At 43.5% G+C, this 18,257-nt stretch overlaps 1 protein-coding gene and 1 long non-coding RNA gene across 2 annotated transcripts in view; one reads left to right on the top strand and one right to left on the bottom strand.

Annotated features, from left to right (window-relative positions):
• The window catches only part of SLC2A13 (solute carrier family 2 member 13), a 340,922-nt gene that overhangs the window by 229,818 nt on the left and 92,847 nt on the right, over nucleotides 1-18,257 (bottom strand). The gene's annotated exons all lie outside the window — the stretch shown is intronic.
• The window catches only part of LOC143775987 (uncharacterized), a 50,996-nt gene continuing 48,248 nt past the window's right edge, over nucleotides 15,510-18,257 (top strand). The window contains exons 1-2 of the long non-coding RNA XR_013215749.1: nucleotides 15,510-15,774; nucleotides 16,992-17,056. This is a non-coding gene — a long non-coding RNA (uncharacterized LOC143775987). The remainder of the gene's footprint in view (nucleotides 15,775-16,991; nucleotides 17,057-18,257) is intronic.

Genomic DNA, 18,257 nt, shown 5'->3' with positions numbered 1-18,257 from the left:
CAGGTGTATGGATACATTGTGCACCAAATTATTTTGCAAACCGATGGCAACGAACAGCGTACTTCAATATTCAAGCTTTCATACTTTACATAAGAAAAAAGGGAAATTAGACTTACTGGTAATTCCATTTCCAGGTAGTCCCTCAGGACAGCACCATGGAGGACGTCCTTCCTTGACCTATAGCGGGACAGGATCATAGAGAGGTTAAAAGGACCCTCCCACCTCCACCCTCCAGTGTTGTTTCAAAGTACCACCGAGGATGGAAATAAATGGTCTAAATTTGCCCTTACAAACATGTCTGTAATAACCATTAAACTGCTTCATCTTAATTTCGAGCCATGGTGACCTGAAGGATAAACGATCTGCCGGTAGATTAATCCCGAACAATCCTAAAAAACAGAAACATAAGGGAGGGAACTATGGGTGCTGTCCTGAGGGACTACCTGGAAATGGAATTACCAGTAAGTCTAATTTCCCTTTTTCCATTACGTCCCTCAGGACAGCACCATGGAGAATACCAAAGCAACTCTCCCAGGGTGGGTACAGAAGCCCAGGAATCAAAGTCCCAGGCAAAAACCAGACTAAATATATAGAGGATCTGAAAGATCATAAAAACCATAGATATCTAAAGAGATCCGCAAAGAAAATCACCGTAGTGAGTGTCTGATATACATCTATAATGGCCAATTTCAGTATGAATGTGGTAAATGAAATAAGCATCAGAAGCAGAGAGTGAGATACACCCATTGTACTCCAATACCAATAATGAACCACAGCAAGTTATTTATTGTGATAGATACTTATAGACATCGCAGCCCCAGAATAGGGTTAGAGAACCTTATTGCCCAGCAAAATATGGTGAAAGTCACAGCCACCACACAATGAGGACTGTACCGACCATTAATAAGCTGCATGTGCTTATAACAGGACTGTTCCTTCATCGGTCCTTCTGGGCTCAGGTTAAGCCCTGGTTACAGACCAGCTTACCGTACTACAAGGAGACCTGCAGGACAGAGGTGCTGGACTGCGGGAAATTGGAATATCAAACCAATAACAGTTAGTACGTGGATAATGGCAGAGCATTGGGTGTACGCACAGTACTCATCCAGGAGATCACGTCTATTCCAAATCCTTAGATGTCTAACCCCAAGAAGGGATATATATTATTGAAACTAAGGAATACACCATCCGGCAGATAATATCTCCTGCCACTACCAACGTCGGGCTTCTCATTAGAAGCGCTGAAAGAGAAACGTGGATCATCACTCCTGTTTTACTTGATGTTAGACACAGGGAGTCTGGACTCTGAATCGATGAAGGTGGTGGTGGTAGTGCCAGTAAAAATCTTCCGACACTTGAAATTATTCGGAACTGCATTCATACGAGTCATTAGTCCAGACATTATAAGTATGTCAACTTATTTGTCCATATATGCATATTACGCTCATACATATCCGAAGAGGCAATCTTCTCAGGGATCTTTATACACCCAGACTGCCATTGTGGGAGTAACCATATTCCATGGCTAGAGAAAAGTAGGTTTCTTCCTCGTAACAGAGGGAGATTATCTACTGTGAGGCAGTGAGACTATGGGGTCTTAACAGTAAGAGCCCTGGATCCAGTTTCATTTATCCTAGGAGCCGCGACTGCTGTAAGAGCCCCGAGTATGGGATCCTCTGCCACACGACACAGTGCTGCTGCTTCACCACAAGGTACAGAAGGCAGTGCTGATGTCCCTGGTAAATATAACGCAACAGACTTATGGGACAAGAATCTGTCTGATGGCCGAATGTAGAGTTTGGGATGGATTAATAATAATAACAACAATAATAAACTTTATTTATATAGCGTCAATATATTCTGCAGCGCTTTACAGTTTGACAGTTTCAAACACAACGGTCATAAGTAACAACCATATAATAATTAAAGCAAAATAAGACGACCCTGCTCTTGAAAGTTGAAAGCTTACAATCTACATTGAGGCGGGGAAGATACAAAGTACAGGTGTGTATCAACAATATTTTATTTACAATGATGGCACAACCATCTCAGGGGGTGGGGGATAGATGGAGACAGTGAATGGGCTACATGCACAAACATAAAATGACTGATTAGGCTTCTTTCACATTTCCGTCGGTACGGGGCCGTCACAAACAGTCGGCCCGACGTACCGACGGACGTTGTGCACAATTGTGCACAACGTGGGCAGCGGATGCAGTCTTACGATGCATCCGCTGCACATTGTGAGTTCCGGGGAGGAGGGGGCGGAGTTCCGGCCGCGCATGCGTGGTCGGAACTGGCGGATTCGACGGACGAAAAAAACGTTACACTGAACGTTTTTTCGTCTTGACGGACCGCAAAAACACGACGCATCCGTCGCACGACGGATGCGACGTGTGTCCATCCGTCGCAATCCGTTGTTAGTTCAAGTCAATGGCAAAAAACGGATCCTGCGGGCACATTTGCAAGATCCGTTTTTTTGCCATAACCACGGATTGCGACGGCCCCCAGAAGACGGAAATGTGAAAGAAGCCTTAGGGAACGTGATAGGCCGCTCTGAACAAATGTGTGTTAAGGGAGCGCCCAAAACTATGCAAATTGTAGATGGTCCTAATATCTTAGGGCAAAGCATTCCGAGGCGGAAGGAATCCTTCCTTTCAACTCTTGGGATTTTCCGCTCCCGGGACAGTAGTATGTCCTTCTATAGGATTATAGAATGTATCAAAATGACGTATGTCATCTTTTAAAGCTAATTGTGAAATAGACTTGCATTTAGCACTCAAGGTAGAACCTACCTGAGAGACCTGTTCCAAACAGAAGAAATGCAGAATGTACTAAGCCAATTCAAGCATATCTGTTTGCTTGACTAAGCCCTGTTGTAAAGAATGAAGTAACAGAAGCTGGATTTGGGTCCAAAACACAAGGACTCCATATCCAGAGTTGAGGCCCAAGACAAAAATGTGAAGTTGTAGGCCGATGATACAATGTGCGGCCACACAACAAGGCACCAGACAGAAGGTCTGATCCAGTGGCTCACAGCCAGAGACGAAAAAGGCACCAAGCCCGACACTCTGATACCCCCTGCCTTGCAAAAGGGCACCGAAACCTTATAATGCAAAATGATGCATATAGGACCTATGAAACATATAGGAACTATGAAGCAATATAATGCAATATGATGTACAAAGTTACTATGAAGCGCTATGATGCATATAGCAACTATGAAGAAATATGGTGCACAAAGGCAATTTGAAGCACTATGATGCATATAGGAACAATGAAACAATATGATGTAAATAATGAAGCAGTATGATGCAATATGATGCTTGAAGTAACTATGAAGCGCTATGGTGCATATAGGAACAATGAAGCAATATGATGAATATAGGGACTATGAAGCAATATGCTGTAATATAATGCGCAAAGTCACTATGAAGCGTTATGATGCATATAGGAACCATGAAGCAATATGCTGTAATATAATGCACAAAGGCAATATGAAGCACTATGATGCACATAGGAAACCTGAAGCAATATGATGCACAAAGGCAATACGAGCTGCATGATGCATATAGGAACAGTGATGCAATATGACGCACAGAGTCACTATGAAGCGCTATGATGCACATAGGAACCATGAAGCAATATGATGCAATATGATGTAGAAGGGCAATATGAAGCACTATGATGCATATAGGAACAATGAAGCACCATTATGCATATAGGAACCATGAAGCAATATGATGCAATAGGATACACGAAGTAACTATGAAGCGCTATGATGCATATCGGAACAATGAAGCACCTTGATGCATATAGGAACCATGAAGCAATATGATGCAATATGATACATGAAGTAACTATGAAACAGTATGATGCCACAGAGGCACTCAATATGATGCATAGATGTGCTATGATGCAGTATCATGCACAGAGGCACTCAATATGATGCATAGAGGCACTATTATGTAGTATTATGCACGTAGGCACTCAATATGATGCATAGAGGCAGTATTATGCAGTATTATGCATGGAGGCACTCAATATGATGCATAGAGGCACTATTATGCAGTATTATGCACGAAGGCACTCAATATGAAGTATAGAGGCACTATTATGCAGTATTATCCACGGAGGCACTCAATATGATGCATAGAGGCAGTATTATGCACGGATGCACTCAATGTGATGCATAGAGGCACTATTATGCAGTATTATGCACGGAGGCACTCAATGTGATGCATAGAGGCACTATTATGCAGTATTATGCCCGGAGGCACTCAATATGATGCATAGAGGCAGTATTATGCACGGAGGCACTCAATATGATACATAGAGACAGTATGACTAGGCCATGCCTGAAGGTGCCAAACAAGAGACCAGACTTACACTTTTAAGCAAAAGAGCAATCTATCAGAGTTCCAGATAAATCTCCACTCTGAACAATACATCTCATTTGTCAGACTGACTCCACCCGAAGGAGCTAATTAATGAGCCACAGCTGGAGGGCAGTCTTCATGGAGACAATGTGCTGAATTAACACCTTGTGTCCTCCTATGGATGGAGTAGTTAAGTTGCAAAGAAAAGTGAAACACTTGCTTATTGAACCAGAAAATGGAAAGCATGCTTCCAAAGTCACTCTGAAGCCCGATCATAAGGCTCTGTGCAGACAAGACCTGCAACTAACTAAAGTCCAGTCATGAGATGTAGCCTGGACATATGGCCCCACCATAGCCTAGAGGTCCAGGGCCTAGCTGCAAATGGGTTCCAGGTACAGCTTTGGCACAAAGGCCTGAGACTAGAGTCAGCCCAGAGGCCCCGGCCAGCGATGCAACATTAAACCAAGCACTCACCTGTGCTGGCTCCATACCTGCTAGAAGACAGGGGGAGCTGGTAACGCCGAGAGCCTACCGTGGGAGGAAGCGGCGTCCATTCAGAAATGCTGCATTACTGCCTGTGCCCCCTTCCGTGTTCCATTGTGGAATGCACACCGATCAAATGTGCCGGCGCTCCTCTCTGACGTCACTGGGAGCGCAACCGCCTTCTCCACCACACGACTTTCGGAAGAAGCGGTGTTTTGCCGGTCAGCATCCGAGCCGAGAGCCCCCCACTGGGAGGAAGCGGCTCTACCCGGGAGCCCGTCTGCTCAACTGGTCTCTGGGGCTGAGAAACTCCCCACGGGGGAGTTTCCACCCTGGGCTACTTGACAGGGGGGAAGGACTGGACCTGCCGCAGGATCCCCGTAAGCCCATTACACAGGCTGATGGCTGAGAAACCTCTCAAAGAGGAGTCGGCCATGGTCCGTCTGGCTGGGAAAAGGGAAGGCTGAGATCCCCGAACTCTGAGTCCATCTGGTACAGCACTGATAGCTGAGGGACCCCTACCCAGTGAGGTGTCGGCCACGGACCACTTGACAGGGGGAAGAGAATCCACAGGATATCTTCGCTCTAGGAGCAACCTCTCATACAACCGACAGGAAAAAACACTGGAGGGTGGAGGTGGGAGGGTCCTTTTAACCTCTCTATGATCCTGTCCCGCTATAGGTCAAGGAAGGACGTCCTCCATGGTGCTGTCCTGAGGGACATAATGGAAAAGGGTGTACCAGTGGGTCAATTTTTGAGAACCAGGTGGAATTGTACTCGAGATGAGGATTTTATGGATCAGGCACGGAGATTGATGGACCGTTTCAAGCAACTGGGACATCCCACTCTCGCAGAAATCCTTATTACAACCAAGGGATCGAAACGATGATGGACAAGTCCTCTTTGTCATGGATTACAACAATCAATGGTGTAAGGTGAAAAGGATTCTGCAAGATCACTAAGGTATACTCCAAGTTGACATACATACTAAATCAATCTTTGGGACCGCCCTCTTTTAATAGCTAAAAGGGCCCCGAATCTGGGTGAACATCTCACCAAGAGGCTTTTTTTAGAATACCCAGAAATTAAACAGCGTTATCTCCCTTAGAGGCTCCTTCCCCTGTGGAGAATGTAATATCTGTCCACACCTGCCACCTACTAGGGACTATTCTTATCAACCCCATTGACTCCAAATGCTTCCCCTTAAAAGTAAACATTAAAACTAAAAACCTGATCTATGCTATCACATGTGCCTACAACAAGGTCTACGTCAGCCAGACATCACTGGAACTCAGGGAAAGAATCCAGAAACATCCCCACCATCAACCTGGCAGTACTGATTTGCTAAGGTAAAAACCCTGACTTTGGCTGCTGCACATTTTCTTCACTACCATCAAGGTAAGCCCAATAACATCAATATATTTGGGTTGCAGACAGTAAATACCAGCTTTAGAGGTGGCGAATGCTATAACAGGTGTCTACAAATAGAATCCAGATGGATTCTTAATCTTGGATCTCTGTCGCCTTCTGGGCTTAATGACACAGGCATCCTAGGTTAATGGTGTTCTATGCCGGCTCTTTGAGGATGTATGGGAGTTTGATGCTAGATGGTACTGTTAGGGTACTTATGGACTCTAATTATGGCTTATTTATTTGTTTTCTCAGCCCTGCTATCTTCTGCTATTATTACATCTTGCTTGCGCATCTTCATGGACCTTTTTGGAATATCAGGGATCATTTCGTTCCTGGCCACCATCATGGATGAACTTTCAGGGATGCTTTGGAAGAGCCGTAGGACATTTTTGCCTGAGCATCTACATGGACCTTTATGGAATCTCAGTGACCATTTCGTTCCTGATGACCATCACTAACAGATTCTCGGGGATTCTTCTGAAGAGTTGTAGGACCATCAATTGTCAAAAATCTCAAAACCTTATCAACTTCCCCTTTTGGAAGTATGGGAAATTCACACATGGCTCATGGGATCGATCTCATCTGCATGACAGAAGTATTGACAGTCTATTTTGTTGTTTATAGACTTAAACAGGATTAAAATGTAATTAGGGGGATGTATGTGAGCATGGAATATTCTGACTATATATATGCTTGATTCACCATCCTTCTGTAAGCCAAGTCTCTAATGTGCCTAAACTACGTGGGCTCATTTTCTCCTCTTGCTGGATAGCATAGTGTCTCCCTCATTATGGGGAGGTTGCTCATTGTGGTCACTTGATTAGGACCTTTGGGTGCTCTTGGATGTAACACATTGCTGCTACCTCACAGTGATGTGTGACATTTCACAGCACATAATTGTGGCTCCTATATAGTGTGATTTTGGTGATGTTCTGTAATGCTGCACATTGCTATCATTATGCAGCATTTAATACAGTCGTTCATATCCTAATATCACTCCCTCCTTTTTGCATGTGGGATTAAATGTCTACTTAGAATTCTATACCTTTCATCGCACTTTGGATCAAAATATAGGTTGTTTAGGCCAGCGCGAGCGTCCTCTGTTCTACTTTCATGGCTGGGTTTAGATCGCCCTATGATCAAGAGTGTCAACTAACAGACGCCCAGGGATTCATCCACAATAGCGCTGCCATCTGTACATGATGTGCACGCGCCTGGATTAACTGTCTTTTTGACGTCCAGGTTGATAAGGACCCAAATGTGTCCTTGTTACAGACTGTGGGGAAGATGGTCACTTCTGGGTATCCGCGCCCAGTATGTGCCTGGATTCTCTGTCTAACAGCCGGGTCGGTAAGGACACGACCGACTCCCCGGTTACAGACTGCAGAAATGAATTAATCACTTCCGGGCATTTCCAGTCATCGTGTACACACTCAAGGGTATCCTTATTTGTATCTTACCATCTATGGGCTGCATATGGAATATCATATGGAGGAGCATCATGGCCTCCTATTTCTATATTTCTTCGCCACCAGATAGTAATTTTGTTAATTAACAAAGGAGTACCGTATTTAAGCATTACTAGTTGGTGTCCCCCTCACACCTACCCTGATGAAGCTCTAGGCAACAGCGATTCACGTGAGGTGTCTGGATGCAAACTCCTTCCTGGGCTTTGCTTATGGACGGTATTATCAGTGCATTTATTATGCATTTTTGTCCTACCTACATGACATTGTCGTTTCACTATTTGCTTTATAAAGCTTGTATATGTGCCATTTTTGGAAATCTACTGCCAAGTCTATTTTGGATTGGTTATGAATTGGTGTATTAAGAGACATATACACTGCTCCTTAATTAGTGGGGGGGTGACTTAGTCCTACCATATTATAGGTGCCTACTGATATCATTAGACTGACCACACAGACTCTTTTTGTGGAAAGATTATGCATGATCTAAATATACTTATATCTGATAAGCTCTTGTATCCTCATATAGATCTGATCCATTTTCTGGCACACACAGGATTGGGTTGCTCCAGTCTATTGAACGTAGTCTTTTTTTTGCTCCTATGTTTTTTGGGTATTGTGCTATATATCTGTTAACTGCTTGTATTGTACAGATCAGTTCAGCCCTGTATATGCTGTATTTAGTGTGAATGGAGTTTGATATTGTGGTTATACTAGTTTTATAATATCACTTGTCTTTTTTTCAATAAAAATTGTTTTTTAATATTTAGGTGTGCACGTTTCTAAATGTATTTCTGCTCTTGTACAAGCTTTTGCTTTACCATATCACGACACAGCCATTCAGTTTAAGGGAGTTGTGCTATGCCCTTCTGCCCAGCAAACAGTACAAGAGGCAATACAACTTAACAACAATCAAGCCCTTAGTTTTATTATGGGATTGGGAGAAAGCTTCGGGAAGCAGAAATCTTCCTCCACTGCCATATGCAATGGAAAAAAAGGAAACTATTCCATGCAACTAGCCAAAGCTGGAGGAAGATAGATGGATATGTGCCGCTGCTGTGAATAAGTGCACTGCTAATCGAACATGTAATAAATGCAGACAAAACATAAAAGAGCGAAATAAAATGACATCTTAAGATCCCATTGGCAACAGCTGCGTGGGTAATTTAATACCAAGGAGGTGACCTGTTACAATATACATATCTGTAGATCTCATTGTACTTTAGCAAGACGACTGCTTGGCCCATTAGTTGGTACTTTAATATCGAAAGCGTCATTGGCTATAGCTATGGGTATATTACAATGTGTCGTTATATACGAGAAAATATCCATGAAGCCCAGTTGATACTTTTATTATTATATTGCACGTGTGTAAACACGTTTTAATTTTGTTGTCCTTTCAAACAGGCCATGTTCAGTTTTTCAACTAGAAAAAAAAAAAAAAAAAACTAAAGAAGGTGAACCAAGCTGTGATTAATTGACCCTTTTCTTACGGCTATGTTTAGATCTAAACTAACACACTTAAGAATGGGGGAAAGGTCCCTGAAACATCATTTGTAATGTGCATAATAGTCTGGTAAAAGAGCTCAGCTAAAGCAGCTGTCAATTCTGTGCGGATTACAAGCAGGGAATATTGTCTGCCACATTAAGCTGGCTTTGTGAATTTTAGAAATGAGGTTTGAAAATCAAATAGCTTAGTCCACTGAGAAATAGAAAAATATCTTTAGGTAAGACAAAATCTGATATTTCATGACATTACATTAAAGGGGTTGTCCACTACTAGAACAACTCCTTCTTGATCTGAATGTTTGGTACCGATAAAATAAAAACACTTATACTCACCTCCCGTGCTAGCACCGTTGCAGCAGTGTCGGCACTCAAGTATCCGGGCCTCTCGTGAGGTTGTTATGATATGTGAGCCCTGCACCCAATCACCCTGTACCCTGACGTCACTGTTCCCGCGTTTCCCCTGATTGCCAATCCCTTAACCCCTTAGTGACGGAACCAAATTTTTTAAATCTGACCAGTGTCACTTTATGTGGTAATAACTCTGCAACGCTTCAACAAATCCCAGTGATTTTGAGACTGTTTTTTCGTGACACATTATACTTTATGATAATGGTAAATTTAGGTTAATATGTTTTGTGTTTATTTATCAAAAATATCAAAAATTTGAGAAAAATGTAAAAAAAATAGCAATTTTCTAAATTTTAATGATTATCCCTTTAATCCAGATAGTCATGCCATAGCAAAACATTAATTAATAACATTTCCCACATGTCTGCTTTACATCAGCACCATTTGTAAAATGTTATTTTATTTTGTTTGCATTTTAGGAGGTTTAAAAATGTAGCAGCAATTTTTCATTTTTTCAAGGAAATTTACAAAATATATTTTTTAGGGACTTTTCCATGTTTAAAGTGACTTTAGGTGTCTTATATATTGGGAAACCCCCAAACATGATACCATTTTAAAAACGGCACCCCCTGACATATTGAAAACTGTTGTCAGGTAGTTTATTAACCCTTCAGGTGCTTTACAGGAATTAATGCAAAGTGGCATGACAGAAATGAAAAAGTGTATTTTTACCACCTAAATGCCTCTAACTTCTGAACCGATTACTAGAGCTATTAGACTATAAGACCACTATTTGGTTGTGAATTGCCATCGCAAACATCAGGACCACAAAATCATGATCTGAGGGCACCAGTTTGGATAAAGAGGAAGCCCCCACACTCTGTTAACCATTTATAATGATGTAGTTACTATTGACAGCAGCATTTAAGGGGTTAAACAGATATGCACGGTGCAAACACTGATCGTGGCTCTGTCATGCGCCCAAACAGTGGTTCCCCCCCACATATGGGGTATCAGCGTACTCAGGACAAATTGGAAAACAAATTTTGGGGTCCAATTTATTCTGTTACCGTTGTAATGAAAAGTGGGGGGGGGAATCAAAGTGCGTTGAAAATGCAAAAAAAAAAAATGCAATTTCACAATTGCTTTTTTATTTTATTGAATATGTTCACTATATAGCAAAACTATTTGGCCAATATGATTCTCTTGGTCAGTAAGAGTATAAGTGGTGTTAAAAATTCTAAAATTTGTAATAATTTTTTTTTCTCACCACTTTAAGACCAGTAGCGTTTTCATCGGTCAGGATCATGAATGGTGGTCATGAATCTGTTTATCCATCAGTGATCTACTAAATTTTGGTCGAAAAAGAAACTTAAGGCTGCCACCTGAACCTTAAAAGGCACTAGGTTTTAACCCTTTTGACAGACCCTCTGGTAACAAATCCAATATCCTAAGTCTGGACAAAATGGATCTCGCAGAGTAGACCCACATTATAAAGTGAAGGTTTTCCGTATTTTACCATTGGTGACCTGTTTTCTGCATTTTTGCAGGGTTATTTATGACATTTCAAGATGAAGTGACGACACCGGAAGTCAATAGAATAGCCATGGGCAAATCAACAATGAAGTCACTGGACAAAGGTCTTAAACTCGAAGAATAATTCACTGGTGAAGACACAGCTCGTATGTAGACTATTTTTTTCTGTACCAACATATTGATGCGTAACCTGGACGATAAAGAAACAAGACAGAAGAAGAATCAATGCCTTCGAAAATGTGGTGCTATCAATACCATGGATGACAAGAAGAACAAATAAATCAATGATTTAACAAATCAAGCCAGACATGTCACTTGAAGCAAGGATTCCCAAGCTTGCCTACTTTGCTCTCTTTGTATGATGTGTCTAATCACTGAAGAAAGACATCATGGTTGTAAGAATTAGAGGGAACAAGGTGAAGACAAAGACCAGCAACCCGATAGCTTGATACAATCAAGATAATGGTGGAGAAGACCCTAGTTGATCTATCTTGGTTTGCCCAAGATCTATATTCCTACAGAACGTTCATCCATCAAGTCTCCATGGCTCGAGTTCGAGCTGAAAACAGTTAATAATAATATAATATGTAATGTGGTGTCAGAGAAGCCTCTAGCTTTCAGGTTTGAGGCTTCAGAAGCCAAGCTGCCAAGCACAGACTCTGGGGGGCTGGATGATATATTGGTCTTGATGCAGGATGTCATAGTTCGGAGGAAGGATTAGAGGATCCCCCACCTTCAGGATGTTCAATGCCCCAAAACCAACTTCTTTTTGGCCATGTAGAGGTGCTATAAGAATGGCTTTGACTTTCTCTTTTCTGATTCTTTACAATGTCCTTGGTAACAAGGGAGTTGGAGGAAACACTTACTCCAACCTGAACCTTCAAGAGTGGGCAAAAGGATCTACCTTTGTCACAGTATTGTTCGGATTCAGGAAGAAATATGGACCCACTTTCGAGTTTTGATGAGTCACCAAAAGGTCTATTTCTGGATACCCAATTTGTTGGTCAGCATTTAAGAAATTTCGGTATTCATTCTCCCATATCTAAATCTGTTCTGCTTAGGAATATTTTTGGAACCTTTTAGATGAAGGGCCGACAAGGACAGGAGCTGTTGTTCTGCCTAAACACAGATTCTTGCCGAGACCTTCTGCAGGTTCCCAAATTTTGTGATCTCCTGATGTTGTAAGTGAGCCTGTGTGATCATATTGTCTGAATAAAACCTGACATGAATTCCCTGCAGTAAAGATTTTGCTGATCTTAGGGTTCATTCTACAGCTCTTATTTATCTGACGTTTGAAGATTGCCAGTCCATGTCTTTCGACTAGACACCTTAGAAAGCTACGTGAAAAATAACAGCTCCCCAACACTTCTTGCTGGCATCTGTTGTTACTGATAATATGAGATGTTGAGTTTAGGATGTTCCTTTTGCCAGATTTTCCTGGCTGAGCCACCATCCCAGTGACACCTTTACTTGATGGGGCTGGTGGATCCTTCTGCTGAGTGAACCTGGAGATCTGTCCCAAAGTGAAAGGATGAAATATGATCCCAAGAAACTTCCTGAATGCTTTAGGTCACAGAGCCCAGGACTGACACTGCATATTATTATTATAGCACCATTTATTCCATGATGCTTTACATGTGAAAAGGGGTATAAATAATAAAAAACCAAGTACAATAAACTTAAAGAATACAAGTCACAACGGGTACAGGAGGAGAGAGGACCCTTCCTGCGAGGGCTCACAATCAATAAGAGATTGATGAAGCTACAGTAGGTGAGGGTAGAGCTGGTCATGCAGCAGTTTGGTGGTTACTTCAGGTTGTAGGACTGTCGGACAAGGTAGGTCTTCAGGCTCCTTTTGAAGGTTTCCATGGTAGCGAGAGTCTGATATGTTGTGGTACAGAGTTCCAGAGTAAGGGAGATGCACGGGAGAAATCTTGTATGCAAATGTGAGGAGATAAGAAGGGAGTAGAGAAGGAGATCTTGTGAGGATCGTAGGTTGCAGGCAGGTAAGTACCGGGAGGCTAGGTCACAGATGTATGGAGGAGACAGGTTGTGGATGGTTTTGTATGTTATGGTTAGGGTTTTGAACTGGGGTCTCTGGGTAATGGGGATCCAGTAAAGGGATTGACAGAGGGGAGAGGCCAGGGAATATAAGGGTGTATACATGGATTAGTCAGGCAGCAGAGTTTAGAATTGATTTGAGGGGTGCGAGAGTGTTAGAAGGGAGGCCACAAAGTACGAGTTTGCAGTAGTCAAGGTGGGAGAGGAGTGCATGGACAAGGGTTTTGCAGATCTTGGTTGAGGAATGTACGGATCCGGGAAATATTTCACAGATCATAGACACCGTTTTGCAGTTCCTGAGAGCATAAATCTTGGATCATTGAATCATATATGTAACTGTTTGGGTATTGGAAGAGAAGAGGTTTGATCTCGAGATTGTGCTAGAACCCCTAGGGAGACTTTTTCAGTCAGTTTTTTTTTTGTGAATATTCGAGGAGCTGAGGAAATACCAGAAAGAAGGACATTTAAGTGAAAATGAAGAACTTCCTGTCCTTGCGTGACTGCAAACCTTAGAAATCTTCCATACGTTAGATGTATGGGAATGTGATAAGCATCCTGTAGGTCGATAGTTGCCATGACGAATTCTCTGCCTATTAATGGGACTGTGGATCTTAAAGATTTAATTTTGAACCTTTTGTATGTAATGATAAAAATTTAAGCTTGTTAGGTTTATGATAATTATGTAGGCCCCATTTGGTTTTCTTATCAGAAATAAACGGGAATAATAGCCTTTGTCCTGTTACAGATTTGGAACTGAAGAAATTACTCCCCATGCCTTCATGTCTTGGAGTCCTGAGATTAGGATCTTCTGTAACCTTAGGGTACCGTCTCACAGTGGCACTTTTGTCGCTACGACGGTACGATCCGTGACGTTCCAGCGATATCCATACGATATCGCAGTGTCTGACACGCAGCAGCGATCAGGGACCCCGCTGAGAATCGTACGTCGTAGCAGATCGTTTGGAACTTTCTTTCATCGCTGGATCTCCCGCTGTCATCGCTGGATCGTTGTGTGTGACAGCGATCCAGCGATGCGTTCGCTTGTAACCAGGGTAAACATCGGGTTACTAAGCGCAGGGCCGCGCTTAGTAACCCGATGTTTACCGTGGTTACCAGCGTAAAAGTAAAAAAAAAAAAAAACAGTACATACTTACATTCCGGTGTCTGTCCCCCGGCGTTCTGCTTCTCTGCACTGTGAGCGCCGGCCGGAAAGCGAGCACAGCGGTGACGTCACCGCTGTGCTTTCCGGCTGGCACAGACACAGTGGAGAGAAGCAGAACGCCGGGGGACAGACACCGGAATGTAAGTATGTACTGTTTGTTTGTTTTTTTACGCTGGTAACCACGGTAAACATCGGGTTACTAAGCGCGGCCCTGCGCTTAGTAACCCGATGTTTACCCTGGTTACCCGGGGCCTTCGGCATCGTTGGTCGCTGGAGAGCTGACTGTGTGACAGCTCTCCAGCGACCACACAACCACTTACCAACGATCACGGCCAGGTCGTATCGCTGGTCGTGATCGTTGGTAAATCGTTATGTGAGACGGTACCCTTAGTGATGGCAGAGATGTTACCTCCAGCTTTTGTGGGGGTAAGAGGAGAACTCTATTTTTGTCCCCATCTGACAGATTACAGAATTGTCTGATCTGCCAATATCTTCTGTCACTGTGGAAGAAACCTTGAAATTCTGCTTCATACTTGCTCGGCATTGTCTTTTATAACGTTGGTTCTGAAAAATATTTCTTCTTCCTCCTTTGAGGCAACTCCAATTACCTAATTTACCTTTTCCTCTGCTCCTCAATCTTTTCCATGCACCAATGGTATAACTGTTTTTATGCAAAGATGGAAGTTTTTATTACAAATGGCACATTTGCAATCTGTATTATTACTTTTAGCCTTTGGCGAAGGATCTTTGTCGCCCTAGAAAAAAAAATAGTAGAGGGCCTGACCAATAGCTAGAATACTCACTTTGCCTGGGTTTAAGCCGGGCTCTGCAGATGTAGCTCTAGGGCAGGGGTCCCCAACCCATAGCTCGCGAGCCACATGTGGCTCGCCTGCCCCTGACATGTGGCTCACCGACGATCACAGAAAAAAAGTCCCTAGGGACTGTACAGCGGCGCGGGAGCGCTATTTGTAAGGCCTCGCCTCTTCCCGTGACGCCTCTCAGGAGAAGCTCCATTTGACATTAACCCAACCGTCACCCACAAGGCCTACGGCTTCCAGCCAATCATCTCTCCCCAGTCTTCTTCTTGCTTACAGGAAGCCCATGACTTCCGTGTTGCTATTGGTGGTTGCGCGGAGACGAGCGATTGGATGTTCCTCAACTACAGTGGGCGGGAACACGAACGGCAGGGATGCGTTGTCCCGGTTACCTGTCCCGCGCCGATTATGTTGTTTCGCCCGGTGTTCCTGACGTGAAGTGACGCGGGCCTCTTCTGTGAGGCTTCCGGCTCTACTTCTTCACGGTTGGTCTTATGGTGGGGCTGTTCCTGACCGCAGTGTAATATCTGCATAGAGGAGCCATGTCTCACCGGCTGTCTAAGGAGGAGTTGCATGAGCAGTTTGAACAGTTCTTAAAGGAGGTAACTCACAAGAATCTGCACTGGCCGCTGCCTCACCTCTCACAACGTGACGGCATATGTCAGCTACAACAGAGCTACCAATGGTGTGTGTGGTGCCGGCTTCTGTCCTTCCACAGCTACCTGCGATTATATATTATACTGTTATTACATGGCCGCAGGTCTCCTTATTGCTCAGTGGTGCCATATCCTTAGGAAAGGATATTAGTGGGGGCTCCACATCAGGGAACAGCTCTGAATACAGTGTAGAGGCCATTCTTCGGCTCTGCAGCTCCGCTCCTAATGAAATGGATGGGGCTGATCTGCAGCACCCTGGTACACGGAGCTGTGCTGGATCTGTATGCTGTGGACCACTTACACATGTCCATACTGCTCTGTACTGGATGCCAAGGGATCATGGGGCCAGTGATATAGGGAGCATCTTATGGGGCCAGTAATATAGGGCGCATCCTATGGGGCCAGTAATATAGGGAGCATCCTATGGGGCCAGTAATATAGGGAGCATCCTATGGGGCCAGTAATATAGGGAGCATCTTATGGGGCCAGTAATATAGGGAGCATCCTATGGGGCCAGTAATATAGGGAGCATCCTATGGGGCCAGTAATATAGGGAGCATCCTATGGGGCCAGTAATATAGGGAGCATCTTATGGGGCCAGTAATATAGGGAGCATCTTATGGGGCCAATTTAATATGGAACATCTTATGGGGCCAATTTAATATGGAGCATCTTATGGGGCCAATTCTATAGGGAGCATCTTATGGGGCAAATTTAATAGGGAGCATCTTATGGGGCAAATGTAATAGGGAGCATCTTATGTGGCCAATTTAATAGGGAGCATCTTATGGGGCCAATTTAATAGGGAGCATCTTATGGGGCCAATTGTATAGGGAGCATCTTATGGGGCCAATTCTATAGGGAGCATCTTATGGGGCCAATTTAATATGGAGCACCTTATGGGGCCAATTCCATATGAAGCAGTATATGGGGCCAATTCCATATGGAGCAGTATATGGGGCCAATTCCATATGGAGCAGTATATGGGGCCAATTACATATGGAGCAGTATATGGGGCCAATAATATATGAAGCATCTTATGGGATTGTTAAGATTGCTACTTCCAATAGGTGGCACTAGAGTTCAATTTGCATAACAATAATGTAAAATACATAAGGATAGAGTGAAAGTGAAAATCTGCATGTTATTTGTGCCTTCTCTAGGTTTTTCTATGACTATCTGCATTGTGGCTCTCGACCAACTTTCATAGCGGAATGTGTCTCTCAAGGTAAGAAAGGTTGGTGACCCCTGCTCTAGGGGAAGACACACTCCATATTAGAACCTTAGTTCTACCTTAAGGTATCTTCAGTCAGCGTTAATTATAGTAGAGAGACCGTGACTTGCCACTCCCATCTAAAAGGATGAGAGTTCTCCTCCATCCGCACAGGTCCTGCCATGATTCAGTGCCTAGATGCAGTCTGGATGCTCCCAAATTCAAATTTCCCACCGAAAGACCATGAGATGCAACCGGACGTGAGGTCATGCGCCCACTCCAGCGGCTTGCGTCACTTCCTGCATGAGTGTACCACACTAAAGACAGCGGCGGAGGACAAAGCAGATACAGACTTAAGAACTACAGGAGGACCCCGCCTACCACCAGCATTGTCACACGGCAAAAGAGAATGATGTGGTCCCATAGCAGCAGGCACGGGAGCAGCATACATGTGAGTGAGGAAGGCAGCGCGATCAATCCCAGGCTGCCCAGGTACAGTATTAGTAGGTACTAAACACAGAGTGACTGTTTGTCGGCCATAGCACCCCAGGAAACGTCTTCGTGCACCTAGAGACAGAAAAAAATCTGAGGATGGAAAGAGGGGAGAGGCTATTTAAATGTCTGTTTCCTGTTCCTAATTAAGATAGGAAAGCAACCTCCTGTGGTGCGGTCGTGGAGAAAATTCAAGAAAAACACATCTCTGGCATTTTGAACTCTTTCTCATTATGCAGTTTACCAATCTGATTAATTTAATTTCTATTTTGACAGATCGAACATTTCTGATTGCAGTGATACCAAATGTGTATTTTTTTGTTTTATTTTTAACATAGTATAAGGGGGGTGAACTTGTATTGTTTTCATATTTTTTAAACTTTTTTTTTTTTTTTACATTTCCCTGAATTTAATAGTCCCCTTAGGAGACTTAAAGTCTTAAAGTTGCAATCGTCCAATCACCTGTGCTATACATAGCAGTGCTTCAGCATAGCAGAAATCATGCCACAGGCCGGCTTTCACAAGACGATAGTAATGACAGATAAGGGGGATCTTCAGCAGACCCCCAGCTGTCATAACAACCCATCAGTGAGCCGTGTAACAAGAGTGCCAGTGGGCGGGATGAATGACGCGCTCCCGGCGGGAGCGTGTTAAATTCCGCTCTCAGTGATTGACAGCGAGATTCAACTGGTTAACAGCCGCGGGCGGAGCAAATTAAATCAGT

This window comes from Ranitomeya variabilis, chromosome 5, assembly GCF_051348905.1.
Source record: "Ranitomeya variabilis isolate aRanVar5 chromosome 5, aRanVar5.hap1, whole genome shotgun sequence".
In the NCBI taxonomy this organism is placed as follows: Eukaryota; Metazoa; Chordata; class Amphibia; order Anura; family Dendrobatidae; genus Ranitomeya; species Ranitomeya variabilis.
Note: the sequence above shows the minus strand (reverse complement) of the source record. Positions and strands in the feature narration are given on the sequence as shown.